The sequence below is a fragment of the Sorex araneus genome, chromosome 5 (genome assembly GCF_027595985.1).
Source record: "Sorex araneus isolate mSorAra2 chromosome 5, mSorAra2.pri, whole genome shotgun sequence".
In the NCBI taxonomy this organism is placed as follows: Eukaryota; Metazoa; Chordata; class Mammalia; order Eulipotyphla; family Soricidae; genus Sorex; species Sorex araneus.
The window spans coordinates 81,029,356-81,045,156 of NC_073306.1; positions in this window are offsets into that span (position 1 = coordinate 81,029,356).

Genomic DNA, 15,801 nt, shown 5'->3' on the forward strand with positions numbered 1-15,801 from the left:
CAGGGGGTGTCATTTTTACCAAAAAGTCCTGCTCCTTCAGGGAAAACTACAATTCTAAATAGGTTTTACTATGACAGTGATTCACTTTCACTTTCTATTTAAATACTTCAGAAACACTTTATAGGCTGTTAAGAGTCAGAAAATAATTTTTAATACTTCCCTTTGAATAATTTCTTACCTGAGATTGTTAATCACTTAAAAACCCCAACAGAGGAGCTGGAGATACAGTACAGGGATTAAGGCACTTGCCTTGCACCTGGCTGACCCAGGTTCAATCCTGGAAACACCGTATGAAACCCCCAAGTTTTAACAGTAGTGATCCCTGAGCACAAAGTCTGGAGTAAGCTGGTGAGGCCCAATCCCCCACCCCACCAAAAAAAAAAAAACACCACCTCAGCAGGCTTGATAAATAAAAGTATTCTGCCGCCTCTTTGACTTATGATCCTGTCCAGAAACCCAATGATCTAATCACTAGAGCACAGGGCCAAGATCTCTAAAGATTTTCTTAGACCCAGATAAAGTTGTGTGGTTCTGAAACTTAGAAATTGTTAAGAGTTTGGCATTAGGAATCTGGTAGGAAGGGCGGTGAGCAAGGCCATCTCAGCCCACTTCTGGGCTGGGGGAGCAGGAGGAGAGTAGCTGCCTTATCTGCAAGGGGCACAGGCTGAGCTCAAGGTGGGCCCACTCCTGCCAGCTGCTCTGACACCAGAGCTTGACCAGCCCTGCAGGAGATGCCCTGATACCAGAGAATGAAATATCCAGGCACACTTGGTTGCTTCTGAATAAAGGTCATTTATCCTTGCAAATTCCCTGCTCCATCCCCACATTTAACATTCAATAGAACATCTTTAAAACCTTAGTCATCTAATTCTAAATTTTCCAACCCTTGCTTGTTCTTCCCTCAACAAAATTGGAAATTGATGATAAGGACGGTAAAGGCAGAGTAGAAGCAACCCTTCCCAGAGGTAGGCTGCAGCTCCTCACAGAGCTAGCTGCACTCGAGGGTGCTGGAGGAAAACCCACCTCCGCCTGCTACTTTCCCTTTGGCTTCCCGGCAACTGTGCAGTCAGAACCAGAGCAGGGGAGACTTCTCAAGAAGATGCACTACCCGACAGCATTCTCAGGAAATGGTTCTCCCCAGGGCTTGGAGAACGCCCATGTAAACAGATCCAGCAAGGTCCCAGCCCCCTAAGCAGTCCCCTGCAGCACAGAAGAAAGTAGGGAGGTTGGGGGGGTGGCAGGAGGGATACAGGGGATACTGGTGGTAGGAAATGCACACTGGTGGAGCAATGGGTATTGGAACATTCTGTTACTGAAACCCGATCATGAAAGCTTTGTAACTATCTCATGATGATTCAATTTTTTTAAAAATATTTTTTAAAGAAAGTAGAGGCTAGATAGTTCAAGGGGTCAACTTTCAACCTGACCAAGCGCGCAAGTCCTGTGACAGAAAGAAGGTGACAGAATGAAGCTGCACTCTCCCCCCACACCCCTGCACAGGAAAGGCCTTCCTCAGAGATGCTGTCAGGCCCCTTTCCTGCTAGGGCTACACAGCCCCAAAGGTGTCTGCTTGGGTTCTGGAATGATCTTTTGAAGGCTGGCACAAAAACAGTTTAATGTAATCTCATGTCATAGCATGGGGGGCTTCAGAGAAACGGTCAGTATCTTCTATAGTATCTTCTAGATTTCATGGTAGCACTGTAGCACCGTCATCCCATTGTTCATCGATTTGTTCAAGCAGACACCAGTAAAGTCTTCATTGTGAGACTTGTTATTGTTTTCGGCATATCACATACGCCACAGGTAGCTTGCCAGGCTCTGCCATGCAGGTGGGATACTCTTGGTAGCTTGTCGGGCTCTCCAAGAGGGACGGAGGAATCAAACCCAGGTCAGCCACGTGCAAGGCAAATGCCCTACTCACTGTGCTATTGCTCCAGTATTTCATGGTATTTTTTAAAATTTAGAAAAGCATTTCTGTGATCTGTCTACTTGCTCCCGCCACATCCTTATTTTTCTTTTTCTCCTATTGCCCTATTATAATCTATGGGGTGGGGGTGGGTGGAAGTTCAGAAAGAATCCTAGAGCTGCATTCAGCGTGATCACAGGCCAGAAGAGAGGGTCCAGCTTAAAACTCAAGCAGAGCCACACGACCTCTTTCCAGATCAGCGTCCAGGTAAGATTCCCTTTGTACCGGCAGTCTTAATGTCAGGAGGGGAGTATGACCATCACTGAGCCGCCCTGAACCCTTCTCTTTAAAATCACACACTCTGGAGGGATGGGTGTTGGAACACTGTATGACTGAAACCTAATTATGAACAGCTTTGTAAAGCTCTATCTCACAGTGATTCAATAATAAAATCTTTTAAAAAAAAAGTCTTGGTAAGTAAATACTGGTGGTGAATACTAACTCATAAAAGTGAAGATTAAATATTGAACAACTAGAGAATTATTGCTAGAAAAGGAAAATGCACTCTAGGGCCAGAGTGATAGTACACTGGGTAGGAAGTTTGCCTTTCAATCCCTGGCACCCCATATGGTCCTCTGAGCATAGAGTGAGGAGTTGAGGAGTAAGCCCTGAGCACCACCACATGTGGTCTAAAAATTAGAAACCAAAACAAAACATGCACTCTAAGAGCCAGAGAGGTTTGTCTGACAAAGTCGCCCGGTTAAGACAGAACAGTTGCTAAAAACCATCTGTAGACTTCTAATCTGTGGCAACAGAAAAACCCTGTGAGCTTCGAAGAAAGAGTAGGAGCTCAAAACGGGCCTCATGATTCTGCAGTGGGTCAAGGGCAGCCGCCCTTGTCCAGATGAGGCAAACGGAGTTGCCTCCGCCCCCGGCCCCACTAGGGCAGAACCTGGTCAGGGCCACAAGGAGAGTTGAGCTTGTGGACAACATTCTGGTTTGAGTCAACACAATTTAGTCTAGATTTTTTTTTTTGTCTGAAGCCTCTAGGCTAGGGTATAGAGTGAGATACTATAGGGTAAACTGAGCAGCCGTTGGCTTTTCATTTTGCAAAATCACTCAATAAGTTTAGCCATTTCCCGGGGCAGGGCTGTAACAGAAGGAATATTTACTGAGGAAGAGAGGGAGCTAGTACTCAAGACCTTTCTCTACCACTCTGTAAAAGATGGACGAAACAGGCAAGCACACCTATCACAACTTTGTCCTCACTGTAATTATAGCCTAAAGTGTTTTTTGTTTTGTTTTGTTTTGTTTTGCTGTGGAAAGCAACATGCTCATTCGGAAAATCAGCTTGCTTGTGAGCAACAGAAGTAAAATTGTCTACAGAAGTGGGGTTCTGGGCATCTGACAGTTGGGTAAATAAATTAACATCAAGAAAAGGATCTGTGAAGGTTAATGAATTTCTTTTTTTAAAGAATGGATGGAGTTTACTTGGTGAATATAATCCAAATATATGGACAATGAAAACTCACAGCTCCAGTCTCTTTAAGGATGGTTGGGTTGGGGGTTGGAGGATGGTGTACAAGCTAGACAGGGCAGCCAGAGTCCAGCTACATTGTTTTTAGATCTGATCTCATGCCCACACATCATGCCACACATCACCTTCATTCTGGGGAACATCATAACATTTGCCAAAGACTTCAGGACCTTTAAATGCTCATTCCTTCATTCATTCAACAAACTTTACTGAGCATTTTTTATGGAGCGCTGTTCCCCATCCAGAATCATGTAATGAGCTCTTTCCAAGGTGCCCCTTTATCACACGTGAGAGACCGTCCCTGTTCAGGACTTTGGTGTCTCTCTTGAGCAATGACACTTTTGGCAAACCACAAATAGCAGAGACAGAGTGGAGAAGACTAGGATTTGCAGCCAGTCTGGCCCAACTAATCCTAACATTTGGGGAAACTGACAATAACTACCTGGTTGATTTTGGATCATTTCTCTGAGCCTCAGATGCTTAGCATTTTGCAGGTGAAAATAATAAAATACGTACCTTACAGGGTTATCTAATGAAGCAGAATCACACAGAAACCATCATAACAGCTAAAAACACTTTAAGATTCAGCATAATTTGTTTAAACATAATGCCTGTACATAAATGTAATAGTAACACTCATATATCCCTTAGTACCAGGCACTATTCAAAGAGTTTTACACGATTAGTGTACTCTAACAAAATACATCCTCTTAAGGAGAGTTATTACAATGATTAGGTGGAAGAAATGGCTCAATGGGTTTTCGTGATGGGTTTATATGCTTTGCATGATGGAGTCCTGGATTTTGATCCCCAGCACCACATGGTTCCCCAGCACTGCCAGAAGCAAGCAGGAAGAGGAGGAGGAGGAGAAGGAGGAAGAGGAGATGGGTGTGGGGTGGCGAGAAAGGGCAAGAGGAAGAAACTGATTTTCAGCAAAATATGTAACGTGGCTCTGAATGGTTAAGTGATTTGCCTAAGGTCACTCAGCAAATGGCACTATCAAGTTTCCAACCATATTCACATAGTCCAACAATATAAAAATTCTACAATAATTTATTGAAACAGACAACCTCTGTATGCCCTGCCCTGCCATTTCCACTCAATGTTTGAATCACTTGCTGCAAAGCAGGACAGATAGTATAGCAGGTAGGAGGCTCACCTGGCACGGAGCTGGCCCGAGATTTGACCCCCAGCACCCCATAAGGCACCCCAAGCCTCATCAGAAGTGACCCCTGAGCAAAGAGTGAGGAGTAAGCCCAGAGCACAGCAGGATGAGGCCCCCAAACCAAAAATAAATCAATAAATCATGTCTCCTTTGACATTAGAAGAAACCACACCTACCACCTACCCATCCCTGAGTAGTTCCCAGTCCCAGCCAATCCGAGGCTTCCCCCACCAGCAAGCATTTCTCACACAATGGCTGGTGTCCATGAATTCACCCCAACTCTGAAGCTTTACACCTGGAGAGAGCATCCTGGCCTCATCACTGCACAGGGAACAACTCCCCTCCCGCCAATTAAGACTCCAGTCACAAGCCCCTGCACTTCTAACCACCAGCTGCAAATCAAGAGGCTCCCATGATCTCCTCAGGCTCAACTAACAAGCTAAACTGAGCAGAACTGAGGAAACCTATTTACTAACCTGGTCACAGATTTAAAGGTTGGAAAAAGTACAGCCAGATGGAAAAGATGATGAGGGTGCAATATGGGGAGGGGCCGGAGCTCTGTGGCACCTTTCTCCTCAAATCCCCAGTGTTCACCAGCCCGAGCACTTTCAAGGCCCTGCCTCTGAGTGTGTTTGATGAAACTTCATGACTCAGGCGGGTGGAACGATAACACAGTGGGTAGGGTGTTTACCTTGCACGCAGCCGACCCAGGTTCGATTCCCAGCATCCCATACGGTCCCCTGAGCACCGCCAGGAGTAATTCCTGAGTGCAGAACCAGGAGTAACCCCTGTGCATCTCCAGGTGTGACCCAACAAGCCAAAAAAAAAAAAAAAAAAAAGAAGGAAACTTCATGACTCAACAGGCCTCTAGTCACAGAAGTCAACCTCTGACTCTTCTCCCAACAAGAGATCAAGGGGCAGGACTGAAAGTCTCAGCTTTCTCTCTGATTGGTTTCTCTCCCTGAGAACAGCCCCAATGCCTGGTGCTTTACCAGTTACCATCTTTAACAAGAAATCACTTCTCTCCATACTAAAGAAAACAAAGATCGTATATGTGAGGGCCCAGAGTGATAGGACAGCGGGTAGGGCTCTTGCCTTGCACAAGGCTGTATCACTGTATCACCATCATCCCATTGTTCATCATTTTGCTCAAGCAGGCACCAGTAACGTCTCTATTGTGAGACTTGTTGTTACTGTTTTTGGCATATCAAATACGCCACGGGTAGCTTGCCAGGCTCTGCTGTACCGGTGGGATACTCTCAGTAGCTTGCCGAGCTCTCTGAGAGGGCAGAGGAATTGAACCCAGGTCAGCTGCGTGCAAAGAAAACGCCTTACCGGCTGTGCTATCGTTCCAGCCCCAGCACAAGGCTAACATGGGTTTTATTTCTAGCATCCCTTATAGTCTCTCGAGCCCACCAGGAGTGATTCCTGAATGCAGAACCAGGAGTAAGACCTGAGCACCCCAGGGTGTGGCCCCCAAGCGAACAAACAACAAAGAACATCATCGAAATGTTCCAAATATTTTGGTTTTGGCTTTTGGGTCAAACCCAGGTGTTCAGGGCTTACTCCAGGTTCTGTGCTCCCAGGTCACTCCTGGTGGTGCTCTGGGACCATAAACAGTGCCAGGGATTCGAATTGGGGTCTGCCACATGCAAAGTCAAGGTCTTATGCCCTTCATTATCTCCTGCTCTAGATATGTATATGTTATAAATCACAGTATCATGACTACACTTGTCCTTTTCCATCCTTTCAATATCAATTTTTAGGATAATATTCAACGTGAACATTATCATCTGTAATATCATGACAGGGAAGTCCTACAGTAAATTAATATCCTATACAACTGGTAACTAAAGTTGATATTTGTCTGAGTAGCTTGCTTAATTGTCTAAGTAGTTTGCTTAATTGCATGGAACCCCCATTAAGTAAGATCCCCACTGTGCCAGTATCTTCTCTATTCAAACATATCCAAAGTCTCTCAATTCCTTGAACCTGCCTCTAGTTCTGCTGCCCAGCCATAGGGCAGAAATAAGTGAAATCAAAATTTTTAAAAGACAATGCAAAAGAGAAATAAAATCAAGACATGGCTCTTCAAAAGGCCAAAGACTAGCAAAGCCTCTAGTTAGGCTAAGAAGAAGAGAGAAAGCCTAACAAATCAGATGACAATTAAAAAAGTGAAAGAAATACAAAATGTCATATGGCACAGAAATACAAAATGTTGTATGAAGCTCCTATACAATCAACTTAATACCACTACACTGGAAACTTTAAGAGAAATGGGCAAATTTTTAGAAGCATACAATTTGCCAAAACTAAATCAGGAGAAAAAAAAATCTGAACATGTTCTTGCTCTCCAAGCCCATGCTCTCCTTCAAATGCATATTTCACTTATCTCTGGGGTTTTTTTGGTCTTTTTTTTTAATTGCCAATTTTCACTTGGAGGCCTTGTGTATTTCTTTGTTGCTGTTGTTTTTGTTTTGGGATTATACCCAGGATACTCAGGGTTATGTTATTCCTGGTTCTGCACTCAGGAATTACTACTGGTGGTGGTTGGGGGACCATATGGGATGCTGGGGATCAAACCCCAGTCAGCCACATGTAAGACCGCTTACCCACTGTACTACCTCTTTGGCTCTATGTGTTCTTTCTTGAACACTTACTTCTCTCTCCTCAGATCTTCCTAAATAAATTTCAGTAAAAACTATCTTGCTTCACCAAAAAACAAATTAACAAGAACAAAAGAATCTGAACAGGTTGTATGCACTTCATCAGGGATAATAAGGTCTAGATATTTATTGGAGGGGATTAATTAGTTTCCCATTTAAAAAGAATATAAAAGCTGTGGTGCTGTAGGGGGCAGATATATAGGACTAGGATTAATGCACTTGCCTTGCATGCAATTAGCCCAATTCAATTCCCGGGGCTGTGTATGGTCCTCCAAATACTATCAGGAATGACCCCTGAGTGCAGTTCTAGTCGTAAGTCCTGAGCATGGCCAGGCGGGCCCAGAAACAAACAGAAAACTACAATGGAAGAGAGAGTAAATCGAGTAAGGCACTTGCTTTTGCAGCCAGCCAACCCTGGTTTGATCCCCAGCACCCCACGTGTTCCCCCAAGTACCACCAGGAGTGATTCCTAAGCATAGATGCGGGAATACGCCCTGAGCACTGGTAGGTGTGGCTCAAATTCCAAACAGGAAACAAACTATGAGATATCACCTCACAGTTTTAGAATAACCTATATCACAAAAGGCCAGAAACAACCAGTGCTCCTAAGGGTGTGGACAAAAAAAGACCCTCATAAAATGTTGCCAGTAATATAAAGCACCCCACAGGGAGAACAGCATGGAGAGTCTTTGAAATATTAAAAATAGAACTACAGTATGCTCCATCAATCCTACTCCTAAGTATCTCTCTGAAGAAGAGAAACCGCAACCAAAAAGAATTATGCACACCAACATTCATTGCTGCACAATTTACACAACAGATAAGATCTGGAACCAGTCCAAGTGCCTAAATGGATGAGATATCCATATAACAAGTGGAATCATACTCAGCCCTAAGAAAAGAGGAACCAGACTCAACATTAAATCTCTCGGAAGAGACTACAGAATGATACACCACAGCCATGCTTCCAGACCCTGTGCCAGGCTGTTTCATTTGGGGCAACCCAGACTGGTGGGAGTGAGGCCCTTCCCCAACGGAGCCAGCCCGGCAGCCAAAAACTTCCAGAACTCAACTGCTGCCAAGCTCACGGCCACTCTTCACAGACTTGGTCCAGCCTCACCCATGAGTGAACCTATTCCTGGACAGCGCTTCATCTCATGCTTTACACCACCTACATTCCAAAAGTAGCACACGACATTTAATGGGGTTTAAAGAGGAAGGCAATCAAGCTTAGGGGGAAATATATTTATACAGATATAGATATAAGCACACAAGCCTCAACCTTTAACATGTTACTAATCTCTCATAGAAGGGTTTAATGGCTCCTGGGTGAAATACAGCAATCTTCATACACTTTCCTCTAACAAACTTTTTGGGATCATTTTTAGCAGATTATTCAGAACAAGCAATACGAAATAAGTTATTTCAGTTCTGCTTTGGGGGCAGGATTTGGGGTTCGGGATGGACACATTCAAAATATAGTGGTGGGAAAGTGTAATGGTGGTGGGATTGGTGTTCGAATATTAAATATAATCAAATAGTATGAACAACTTTATAAAAATTAAATTAAATTTAAAAAAGAGTAACCTCACTCAAACCAAAGAAATCTATTTACAAATTATATAAATATATAAATCCAACAGTCATAGAATTACAACAATTTGAAGTTACTCATGTTTTCAACACTCTGCTGTATTTGCTCTTTTATTCTGTATATTTTCCTGTTTCTGAATTTCTCTCTAAATGTTAGAAGCAATAAGCTTAAAACCTGTACTATTCCTTTAGAATCCTAAAATGTAATGTAATTTTCCTGGAAAATTTTAAAAAGCTATTTTTCATATTTCCCTTCCCTTCAATTAGTATATATTTCTGTAACATGTACTGATACATATAGTGGATATTTTATATAAAGATATTAATATTATAGTGAAATTTATTATTTATGACATATTAAAGCAGAATATGATCAAGCTGCTGCCTTAGTTATTATAGAGGAAATGTCAGATATATGCTAATTAGTGGCCTAGTGCTACAATGACCACTTTTTTTTGGGGGGGTCACACCTGGTGATGCAGAGGAGTTACTCCTGGCTCTGCACTCAGGAATTACTCCTGGCAGTGCTCAGGGAACCATATGGGATGTTGGGAATCAAACCCGGGTCGGCCGCATGCAAGGCAAACACCCTATCCACTGTGTTATCACTCCAGCCCCCAATAACCACTTATTAAACACTATGTCTCTAATTTGACAAAGAAAATGGTACTTTCATTAATTAGAGTTAATAAAACTAAAATGGAATATTTTAATTAAAAAAAATAGAAAGAAACTCCTGCCTTTTATAACAACTTCAATGGAACGGAAGTGAGTCGTGCTAAGTGAAATAAGTCAGAAGGGGAAAAGATGATGAGTGATGATCTCACTCATATATGTAAAGAGGTAAACCCATGGAACAAAGTTCAACAAAATCAAACCCTTGAACTCTGACCATAGAACTGAGGTGTTACGGGGGAGGGGAGCAAGTAGGCTGGGAGGGAGGGTGGGGTTTCCATGGACTGTTGAAAGAGAGACACATTATATCTCTCGCTCTGAATGCTGCTATTGGTGTGCATCTCACATCTGTGTATGTCACACCACCCACATGATTATTGCTAAAACAAATAGTTATAATTCAAATGAATAAAATCTAATGAAGGAGAAGGAAATCTTGTGTATTCCATTGGAAGCCCTCTTTTTCTGTTTTTGTAAAATACTTTTCTAGCTGATATTTCCTTTCTGCCTAATTAACTTAAACAATTCTCACAGTGCAAGTCTATTAACAAGTTTTTTCCAACTCTGCTTACATAAAAAGTACATTTTAACTTCCAAGTTGCCACATTTTTCTATTGGTATTTTAATGATGTCATTCCATTGTCACTTTGATGGATTCGTTTCAGGCCCTTTTTTTTAGAAAATAATTGGGTTTATTTTAATTTCTTAGAATTTTCCATATTTATATGATTCTTCTCAATATCAATTTTAACTTTTATTTGTTGTGGGGCCATATCCATCAGGAAGTACTCCTGGCTCTGCACTCAGGGATCACTCATGGTCAGACTTAGGGGACCATATGGGGAGCCAGGAATCAAACCCAGTCGGCCTCACACAGGCAAGCACCCTGCCTGTTATACTATCTCTCTGGCTGCTGACTTTCATTTTTATTTAATTTTATTTGATTTGATCATTGTGATTTACAATACGGTCAATGATGGGCTTTCATACATACACTGTTCTAACACCACAGTCTCCACCAAAGTGTCCCCCCACACCCCATCCTCAGATATTTTTTCTGTTTCTATTATTCTGTACGGTAGCCTTTTATCCATTAGCTGCTTTGAAGGTTTTTTTTTAATTTATCATTGGTTTTTAGCTATTTTATTATAAATGGTTTCTATGTGCTTTTTTCATTTTGTTGTTGGGGAGGGGGTGTTGGGGCCACACCCATAGTGCTCAGGGCTTACTCCTGAGCTCAGGGGTCACTCCTGGCAGTACTCAGGGGACCATATGCAGTGAAACTGGGGTCAACCACAGGTAATGCAAGGGTCTAAACTGCTCTACTCTCTCAAGGGGAGGGTGGGAAAAGAGGGGTTATACCCGGGATATTGGTGGTGGGGAAATATGCACTGGTGGAGTGAGATTGTAACCCAAACATGAAAGCTTGTAACTATCTCACAGTTATTCAATAAAATTTTAAAAATTAAAAAAAAAAACACCTCTATACTCTCTCTCTGGCCCCTGTATATGTCTTAGTTTAATATAGGTTTCTCCTGCTTAGAATTCACTAAGCTTCTTGAACCTTTGTCTTAGCATGTCACCAAATCTGAAGCATTTTCATTGCTGATTTCTTTATTTCTTCCTTCCTTCCTTCCTTCCTTCCTTCCTTCCTTCCTTCCTTCCTTCCTTCCTTCCTTCCTTCCTTCCTTCCTCCCTTCCTTCCTTCCATCCTTCCTTCCTTCCTCCTTCCTTCTTTCCTTCCATTCTTCCCTCCCTCCCTCCCTTCCTTCCTTCCTTCCTCCTTCCTTCTTTCCTTCCATTCTTCCCTTCTTCCCTTCCTTCCTTCCTTCCTCCCTTCCTTCCTTCCTTTTATGTTACTTTGTCCTTGCTCATACAGATTTGTGATGTATATTGACACTGCAACCCTATCAGATATTAATACAGAATTATTCTGTATTGCATCATTAAAAATACATCTTACAATAATGTATTCCTTAAGGAACACTTCTAAGACGTGAGAAATTCAATGAAGCACGAAAGTCCCAACAAAAGCAGTTTCTACAGGTAAGAATTTTTTCCCTTTACTATTTTTATTGCAGTATCGAGGTTTACATACTGTGAATTTTCATTCATACCTCATTCCAGCACCACAGCCGTCAGCAGAGTGCCTTCTTCCCTTCCCCAGGGTCCCACCCAGCTTTCCTCCTGGGAATGCGATCCACAGACAAAATCTCCAGTTCTGATGCTTTGGCCCTGTTATTTCCTTACCATGTTTCTTTATATCCCACGTGGCAGAAAGATTTTTATTTTTACTGTGGAGGTGGTAGCACCCACAAGTAACAATTTTAGCACTACTCTGATGTGAAACATTTTCAAAAATAATTATAAATTGATAACTGAGACCAGCTCTGACAAACGAACCAGTACAGTGCTCACTATTATTATGAAAGTTATGAAGAAGGCACTTAATTTCTATGGCTATCAACAATGTCACATTTTAAATTAAAATATAATAATGCTACATTTTCAATTGTGTGAACAAAATTGTCTCATCTGCTTTTTTCTCTAAAACCACCAGACCACCAGAGTTTCACAAACCTTTGAAAAGCACCTTTGGAAACCAATTTCAAGGTCTCTCTCTAATCAAGGGCGGTAGCTACTGACTCCCCGTACTTTGTGCTTAAGAGACATTTCACATTCAGGTGACAGGTTACGAAGCAATATTTTTCAGCTTTAGACATATTTTAACACACGTCTTCTGCTATGAGGACATAGTAAACACTATTATTTCCATTCTGGAGGCACATCCTCTCCAAATGAGAGACATTGACAATACAAAGGAAATAGGTCCAGCTTTTAAAGTGTGAAAGATGTAGTGGAGTGAACTCAAGTGTGATGTGAGAGGAGCAGAGGATACTTAGATGGGATGTTGGGGAGAAACCCCATGGCAAAGGAGACCTCTGGGCAAGCAAGTTGAGTGGTAAGGTGACCATGAGGAAGAAGGAACACTCTGAGAAGAAGGCCTTCAGAAGTCATGGGGTCTAGTCTTTGGGGAGAACAGGTTGAGTCACCTAAAGTAAAGCAAAATGAGGGGGACTAATGGGCTGGCAAGAGGCTGGGAAGCAGCCAAGTAGCAGATGCGCAGAGCCTGGTGGGTTGAAGTGAGGCATTTCGGAGGCTACTAGAAGACTGCAAGCTGAGGATAGTAGAAGCTACTTTTATAAATGACCCCCTAGATTCCACGGAGAACTGGCGAGAGATGGAGGGAAAGTCAGGAGAGCAGTTTCAGGGATATGCTGAATAAGCCAAGCAAGAGGTGTAGGGTGGAAGCAATAGAGATGGAGAGAAGTGGATGGGCTGGGGAAATCTCTTTCACAGAGGACAGGTAAGACGCACCAATGCATCGACTGGATTCGTGAATGAGATCAAAAGTGGTCACTAAAATGGCTGGGAATGGAGGGACCCGAGAGGAGAAAGGTCAGACTGTGTCATCAAAGTTAAGGAAAAACAACTTTCCAAAAGAGGCAGAAAACAAGCCAGGCTTGTTAAATAAGCTAGTAAGGGCTCAGCACACCACAGTGGAATCCAGCCGTGAGGTGGGAAGGAGCTTCTATGTGGTTGGGAGCTCCTGTGAGCTGCATCCAAGTTGCAAGTCAGAGACCCTCCAGAAAGGTCTCCAGTAAAAAATAACTGATTTCCCGACACTCTGAACTGGAGACCTCCATCCATCTCTGCCAAAGGCGGTGACATTTTGCTAGCCCCAGAGGGACCATCTGGACCATCATGGAGACCATCCACCCACACCACACTGCCTCCTTCCTTCTCTCCACAGTCTGGCAACGCAGACCCTTTCCTGACACCCCCCCAGAGAGCGTGCCCCACGACGCCCTAATAAGAACTGGTAGACTGGCTGGCCTGTGCCTGTCGCCCCACCCTCTGCGACTGTATCGGCTTCTTCCTGGCCACTGAGTTTCTGCATGCCTGTCTGCCCGAGGCATTCCTATCCCCAGCAGCTGACACAGTGCTTTATGATACGTTTTTTGAGCAAATAAATCAAGGATTTCTATGATACGGATTTAGGGGAAGGGACATTAAAAACTACCCACTGTCTAGAGTTCCTCCAGGAATTCTCCCCCACACCCTCGGGGGAGACATAGAGACAAAGTGCCTCTACCAGCATCTCTCCCACCACATCACCCTTCCCATCCTTCCACCCCCCAGGGCGAGCACACTGATACAGTCTGCAACGGGGAACTTTAAAGGGAGACGAGTCAGGTCACATGGAGCAAGGGCAGAGTCAGGGCTGCAGCCTAGGCCTCCCTGACCCCCAAAGCCCGTGTCCTTTCAGATCACCGTCCAGGAGCAACTCTTGGGTAAGGTGCCAGAGTCTCCCACCTGTCAGTGGCGGCTCCTGAGCTCACCCTCCCCCCTCAGCAGGAAGCGGTTTATCAGATTAACAATCCACCTGCTCCTTCAGCAGAGAACAGGGCTCAGAGGAAACAGCGCTGGGCTTGGCCAGTCTCTGCAGGGAACCAGGACCCAGAGACACGCCAGGCCTTGGGCAGGAGAGTCCCTCGGTGCTTGAAGGGGAGGCGTGAAAGACTGAACTGTGTCTTTGGACATCAGCATCAGCATGCGTGATGGGAAGAATACAAAGCTTGGCGCCGGAAAGCCGAGTCCCCACAGGCTCTGTGACCTTGAATAGGCCCCTCGCTTTGACACTACAACTCTCAGTTCAAAGAGCGGAAGAATGGTTTCACGCACACTCCCTCTTGGAACCATGTGAGGCGCTGATCAGAAAAGGCAGGTTGAAAGGACTAACTTCGCTGGCACTCAGCAGTGCTATAAAGCAAAAGTCCTCTTTCCCTCTCTCAGCTGTATCCGGCAGCTATTACTAGTCCCGCTTGTCAGATGGGCAAACTGAAGTACCAAGATATTGGATGGCCTACAACTAGGAATAGAGGTCATTTCCCAACATAAGAAACAAGGCTTCCTTCATCCCTCCCTCTCTCCCTCCCTCCCTTCCTTCCCTCCCTTCCTCCTTCCTCCCTCCCTCCCTCCCTCCCTCCCTCCCTCCCTCCCTCCCTCCCTTCCTTCCTTCCTTCCTTCCTTCCTTCCTTCCTTCCTTCCTTCCTTCCTTCCTTCCTTCCTTCCTTCCTTCCTTCTTTCCTTCTGGTTAGCTGCCCAAAAGCAAAAATATAACATTCTCCTGGCTAAATCTGACACCATAACTAAAAACAATAAAGAACTTTGAGTACTTTTAATAAAAAACTTTTAATAAAAATTTTTTAAAAGAAAGAAACCCCGCCTAGCCTTCTTCTCAGTACTGTTGGTGTTACCTGAATATGGTACTCTCCGGGTTTTTTTTTCCCCCTCTTTCCTTACTCCCTTTAACCAAATTTTTTATTTCCCTGGTCTCTGCACACAAACCAGGCTGCACATCATAAAGCAATAGAAAGGGCCATGGGCAGAACAGGAGGTAAATACAATTCTGTCCATGAGCAAGACAAGCCCTCTCTGTGGGGACAAACTCATGAGTCACTCAAGGCCTTTTATGAGGGCCAGATGCAGAGCATGTCTCAATTGCTTCCAATTGCTTCTTTGGTATGTCTTGGTGATGGGCAGGAAACAACCACAATCGATGTACATGTATGCACTTACCAGGAAATATGTTTATATGGTTTTCCAATCAGGATTTATCACAAGTTGGGAGTTCCACGCCTCATGAATAGACCCAAACCCAACCCATTGTCAACAGAGAAAAGTCCATCTCAAACACAAATGATTTTAAATCAAAATGGATGTGAGATGAACATGATTCCTGCATAGCTGCACAGCCAGGGCTGTGGCCAGTGGCAGATGGGCAAGGGAGATGCTTCTGGACTCACTTCCTTCAGCAGCCTTAGGAGCTGGGCAAGGGAGCCTTCTGTGGAAGGAGCGGAACTCTTTTTGTGTTGTCTTGTTCAGTTATTTGGTTTTAGTTTTTATGGTTTGGGGGCCACACCCGGTGGTGTCTGAGCTCATGGATCACTTCTAGAAACTCTATACAGTGCCAGGATTCAAACCAAGCCCAGCCGCATGCAAAGCAGGCATCTTAACCCCCATGTTACCTCTCTATCCCCAAGGACCTCCACCTCATTTGTTCTTTTGCTTCTTCAGTGTCACACTGTTTGAGGGCTCCTCTCCCCAATACCAGCAGCTCCTCTTCCCTGCAGAGCTTCCCTCAGAGTCCACTGCTCCTTTTATCAACAGCAAAGCACTCTCCTCTTCTTCATGC